At 33.4% G+C, this 6,459-nt stretch overlaps 1 long non-coding RNA gene across 1 annotated transcript; it reads left to right on the top strand.

The window, feature by feature from the left end:
* LOC108662530 lies at positions 3,846 to 5,513 on the top strand. The gene is made up of 3 exons (XR_001928412.1): positions 3,846 to 3,930; positions 4,799 to 4,865; positions 5,324 to 5,513. It is a non-coding gene; the product is annotated as an uncharacterized LOC108662530 (long non-coding RNA).

Raw genomic sequence — 6,459 nt, 5'->3', positions numbered from 1 at the left:
ACTTTAAATGAATGTTCTAGACTTCAAAATTTAATTTAAATCATGAAATATGTGTTTCCATTTACATATTACATTTTTTACGGATTTCAAAATTTTTGAAAACAGAAAAAAAATGACTAAAATACCCTTATGAGGCAGAAATAAATTTTCATTGTTTTTGGATGGGAAAATGGTCCATATTGTTTGATTTTAGTGACTATCGATCACATGTGAGATAAGAAATTGATACAAAAGCCTTGCGAGGTTTTCGTTAGCATTCGGGGTAAAAAATGTCTGACGAGACTTCGCGACGGTTGTCACGGGCTCGATGGGAGTTTTGGGTCGTGACAATTTGATTGATATCAAAGCATGGTTTAAAGATTAGAGATTTTGGTTTTAAAGCTTTGGATTTTAAAGTTTTTGGTTTTAAAGTTGTTTTAAGAAATCCACACTGACACTATGTGGCCCCGAGTTAAGTTAAGTCAGGTTAGATTGAATATGATGCATTTGCATATAGAACTTGAGGATAGCAGAAGAAGAGTATTATAGTGGGAAAGCATCTACATCAGTCATTAGACATTCTCGCCCAGGCTGTGGGAGCAATGTAAGGGGATGGCAAAAGAAGAAAAAGGGAAAACTTGAAATAGACTGAAAAGCAGATCAGGATGATGATGATCCTAAAGATGTTTAGTGTTTTGTTGAAGCTTATAATACAGTAACCTTAGGTGGACGTAGTATAAGAAGAATGTCCTAAGGTGGGACATAGGACATGAAGAGTTTTGGAGATGCTTATAGATGAAGATGTGAGATAGTGACCAAGGATGTCAATATCAAACGAGGAGAAAGTAAATAAAGGTTTCAAGAATAATATAGTAAATAAGTTCATATGGAATATTACTGTAAGAATTTCTTATTATATTGTGGAAATTAGAACTAAAAAATGCTTGAAGTATACAAAGTTCAAATGAATTTAAATCTTAAGTAACAAATTAATGTCGAAGTACAAGAAGGATACAAAGCAATATAGAGTCATGAAAGATGATTGAGGACAAAGGGATGACTTTGAGGAATTGTGACACTGCATCGTATTCAATGATAAAATCAAGATAGATCTTGGAAGCATAAATGAGATTATAAGGCATATACACATATGTTGGGTGGATATTGTGATCAACTAAAATGAAGAATGATTTTTAGTGAATTAAGATTCAAACTTAATATATGATGAGTGATGTAGGTAGTACAATGATAAGAAATTTTATCAGAAATTGAACTATGTGGACATAAGAGACTCTGGAAAATAGTCAAGGAGATAATATCAAGGAAATATGATCTATAGCATGGTTAAGCTGTACGCGATTGATTAATATGATTAAGAAGATTGATATTTCATACTTGTGAGATAAACAGGAAGTATGTTGAAATAATGGAAGAAAATACCCCACCTTTTCTTTGAGTTTGATAAAAGAAATTTTGAAGACAAAATTTTATTTTAAGTGGGGTAGTGCTGTAAAGCCCGACATTAGAAAATACTTGTCATGACATACATGTGATGGATAGCATGTTTACATACTAGGAGAGCCTCGAAAAATTAACAAAAGTCGGTATTGTACCTAGAGGTACAATAAAGTTGATCTAAGCCTCGAACTAGGTCAAATAGGGATTTTAAGGTGAAATTCAAAATTTTACAGTTCAGAAATGACTTAAAATGATGATTTGAAGTTCGAGGGCTGAATTAGAGTCAATTTAGAATTTTCATGTTCTATAGGCAAAATGGTAATTTTGTCACCCGAGGATAAAATGGAAATTTTTAGAAAATATTTTCATCACATTGGACTCATTAGAGTATGATTTGAATTTGAAAGGTTAAAAATTTAAATTCTGAGACTTTTGGAGTCCTAGGGGCAAAACGGTAATTTTATGAGTTTATGCGGGAAAAGTTGGAATTTTAGAATTTTACACCACCTAACACTTGTCATGCCCATGGATTTCAGCCATTACCATTTTACATTGTTGATAATTGAAAAGTTTTATGTGGTGGAGAGAGATTGCTTAATGGATAAGTATTACACATGGACCAATGGAAACATGCCATGTGTCAAGCTTGGATCATTCTAGAACTTGCTTGTAAAATCTATTTAAAACTCTCTTAGTCTCACCCATATGGGCGGCCAAAGCATGAAGTGAGGAGGAAAGGGAAGAACACAAACCCTAGGTGGGAAAATTGAAGAAAAAGTGTGGGATTCCAGGGAATGCCCCATACTTTGATATGGTGATAAATAAAGTTGGTTGGATGAGAATTGAGGCATAATAAGGAACTTTGGAAACCAAAGAGACAAGATAAAATTTTTAGAATAAAATAATATTTTATTAATGAAATAATTTTCAAATATTAATATTTATCTAGATGTCAAAATCAGACATGAAGAAGGATCATATGGTTGATCGAAGTAGGGGAAAAGATGTCAAGCATGACTCTATAAAATACTTGTCATGACATACATGTGATGGATAGCATGTTTGCATGTTAGGAGAGTCTCGAAAAATTTACAAAAGTCGGTATTGTACCTAAAGGTACAATAAAGTTGATTTAAGCCTCGAACTAGATGAAATAGAGAATTTAAGATGAAATTAAGAATATTAAAGTCCCAGAATGGTTTAATATGGTGAATCGGAGTTCGAGGATCAATTTGGAGTCAAACTGAAATTTTCACTATCTAGGTGTACAGTGATCATTTGCCACTTGAGGACAAAACAGGAATTTTTAGAAAAGATTTTTGGCCCCATTTGACTTATTGGAGTATGATTTGAGGATTAAGAAGTGAAAAAAATTTATTCTTGGTATTTTTCGGAGCATAGGGGTAAAATGGTAATTTTACCACCCTAGGGGCAAAACAGTAATTTTCCACCACTAGGACATTTGTCCAGCACATGGTCTTCCCTTATCCTCATTTTGACCATTGACTAATTGTGTGGTGGACATAAAAGGATTAAAATTTTTAAAGTTTTAAAAACGGGCCAATGACATGATGCCACGTGTCATGCCTTTATTAATTTATTATTTTTCCTTTTTAAAAGGCACAAAAACCAGCCCATCTTCCACCCCATGCTTGGCCAAACCAGCAAGAAGAGAGAGAAAACAAAAACCAAACCCTAGAGAGAGAAAATCAAAGAAAAAGTGTGTATTTTCAAGGAAATTAAGTGAAAAAGGTAAGATTTTTTCTATTAAGCTTGAGTTTTCTTATTCCCAAGCATTTCTCCTTATTTTCCATGATTAAATTGCATGTTTTCATGGTGATTTAATGGCTGGTCATATGGGTCTAGAGAGAGAAAATTGTTGGATTGATTTGATTTTGATATATGTTAGTGTTTAGTGTTAGTTTAGCATGTTAGTAAACAAAATATGTAGAAAAACATTCATTTTTCCCATTACCTAGCCTTAGCTGAATTTTCAAGTAAATGGTGAGGAAGAATGTGATGTTATTTTAGGTTATTTGATTATGAAATCATGGTTTTTGATATGGAAATTAATGAATTATGGAAAGAAAATCAAGTAGGAAAAATTGTGACAATGATGAACCATTTTGGCCGAATTTTTCCAAGAAGAAATATGAATGTGGCTTTGCTGATTTTGGGTTATTTAGCTGGACATTAGTGATTTGAAGCATTAGAAAAAGAAATGGGATCAATTGGAGCTAAATTGGATGCGTATTTCAATTTATCGGGTAAAAGACCGAAATAGGTCAATATGGTGTTTAGGCAAAATTTAGACCTTTTGCATTCCATATCATGAATTAGTAGTCTAAATTAGTTTAATTTCAATTTAGTACCAATGTGGTGAAATTCTCAATTTTGTACTGTGTCAAGGTGGTGAGTCCTCCGATAAAGGCAAGGAAATTGTACCCGAGGACCAGTAATCTGAGTATTTCGAGAATCCCCACTCTGGACATTGTGAGTAACCTTACCATCATTTTTATTATCTAAAGTATGTTTTTATTCGGTTTTGGTGAAATTTTATGAAAAGGAGTTTAAATGGTAAATCTTTGTGTTTTACAAACAAAATGTATTTACATGAAAAGATTTTATAAATTGTCTTGAAATTGAATAACGATTTTGAAAATAGAGTAATTGGAGACCACTGGTATGTTGTAAATTTATGATTAGAAATTGATGGCTTATGATATATTATTATTGTGTTGGCATGATTGGCTGGGCTGTGTTTTATGAATTGTATGAATTGTTGTATTTTACCCTTGTAGGCTGGGTAGTATTATATTAGCCCTGTCATGCCGTTAAAATTTTATTATATGGTGGGTTTAGCTTACTGCAGTAGGCGGATTCTGCGGACTAGCCTATTAGAGGGGCACGAAATTCAGATATATATATGTACCTCGGTCGGAGAGGCACGTAGGGTATCTCCTGAGGTATGGATAGAGTTCACGTCACGCCAAACCACCTCGTGATGATGAACTCCGCTAATGCCAAGGAATGGTTATATTTTTCAAACTAAAAATATGTTTTATGCGTATACGAAATTTTTAACAGCCTTGGCGGGCTCGAGTGTACACCTTTGATCAAGGTGTCATCGAGTACTATTTGATGGCATGAGCCAAATGTTATGAAAGTCATAAGCCTTAATGAGAAATTAAATGAAATACAACCATTTGCATGGGTTGGGATGAATTTTCAAATTGTGAAATACTTAAAATGATGGGATATTTTAATTGTCTCCCTTTACTCGGCTTTAGCTTATTTAAACGGTGTTTGTTTATTCACTGGGATTTTATAATCTCACCACCCTCATTTCCACCCATTTCAGGCTCAGAAAAATCTGTAGATAGCTCATTTCATCGAGGATTACAATTGGATTGACATCCTCAAAATATGTATGTTTATCTCTCTAGAAACTTTTGGTCGTTCGTGGGCCCACGTGTCACTGCAAATTTAATTTTATATCTTGATTATCTGTATTACAATATATATGAATTTATTTTAGTTTTACGTTGTAAAAATTATTTATGCAGTGTTCTTAAAATATTATTTCATGAGAAAAATTGAATATTTTATTCAATATTTTTATTTTATACTAATAGTCATAATTTCATTTTAAACAAATGTTTTAGACATCCAAAATTATTTTTGATTATGAAATATGTGTTTTTAACTTGCATACTACATTTTTAACTGATTTTGAGATTTTTGAGAAAAATGATCAAAATGCCCCTATGAGACAAATTTTTATTTTATCAGTTTTAAGTTGAAAATAGCTCAAAATCCTTTAGACCATAATATTTGGCAATGGATACTCACCGGGGAAAAGAGAAACTGATATTAAGCCTTGCAGGGTTTCGGTTGGCATTTCGGGAGGTGAGTGCCCATAGGGGCACCGTGGCGGTTGTCACGGGTTCGAGGGGATTTCTGGGTCGTGACACACGGTAACCTAATTATATACCTACCTCCGAGGGGAGATGTTGGATGAAGTATCTCCTAAGGTAAGATTTGAGTGCACCTCACATTCGGGCCACCACGTGAGAGTCAGACTCAGTCAACGCCAAGGAACGGCTGTGTGTCAGATGTGAAAACATGTTTATGGGTATGGGACATTTAACAACCTTGGCGATCTCAGTGGGATACCTTGACGAAGGTACCCGCGAGAATGATTCTGGCAGGGGCCAAGTTTAAGAAATTCATAAGCCGAGAAATTTTGATGACAAGAAATGGTTTGGTATAGATCGAAACGAATTTTGCGTTATGAACATTATTGAGATATAACATCTTTATAATGTCTCCATCTACTTGGCTTTAGATGCTTTTGATGGTAATTGTTTACTCACTGGGATTATATAATCTCACCTCTCTTGCTATCATTTTTCAGGCTTAGGATAGTTTTTTGATAGTTGATTCAAATGAGAATTAATCTCGGATTTGCATCCTAGAAAGTACGGGTTCGTAGCCCTACACCTTCTTGGTCAGTTGGGGGCCCACGTATCACTGTAAATGAAATTTCATACTTTAATTATCTTTATTACTATATGAATAAATTTATTTTATTCTTACGCTACAAAAGTTATTTTAGGAAGACTTTGAAACTATTGGGTTTTAAGAAAATAGAATATTTTATTTAATATTTTTATTATATTCAAATAGCTATAAATTTACTTTAAACGAATGTTATAGACTTCAAAATTTAATTTAAATAAGGAAATATGTGTTCCACTTACATATTACATTTTTTAAAATTATCGAAAAAAGAAAAAAATGACTAAAATGCCCCTGTGAGCCAGAAATAAATTTTCATTATTTTTGGATGGGAAAATGGTCCATATTGTTTTAAAACATGATTTTAGTTACTATCGATCACATGTGAGGTAAGAAATTGACACAAAAGCCTTGCGAGGTTTCCATTAGCATTCGGGGTAAAAAATGTCTGACGAGACTTCGCGACGGTTGTCACAGGCTTGATGGGAGTTTTGGGTCGTG

The sequence above is a fragment of the Theobroma cacao genome, chromosome 6 (genome assembly GCF_000208745.1).
Source record: "Theobroma cacao cultivar B97-61/B2 chromosome 6, Criollo_cocoa_genome_V2, whole genome shotgun sequence".
NCBI classification, from domain to species: Eukaryota; Viridiplantae; Streptophyta; class Magnoliopsida; order Malvales; family Malvaceae; genus Theobroma; species Theobroma cacao.
This window is presented reverse-complemented; position numbering and strand designations above follow the sequence as displayed.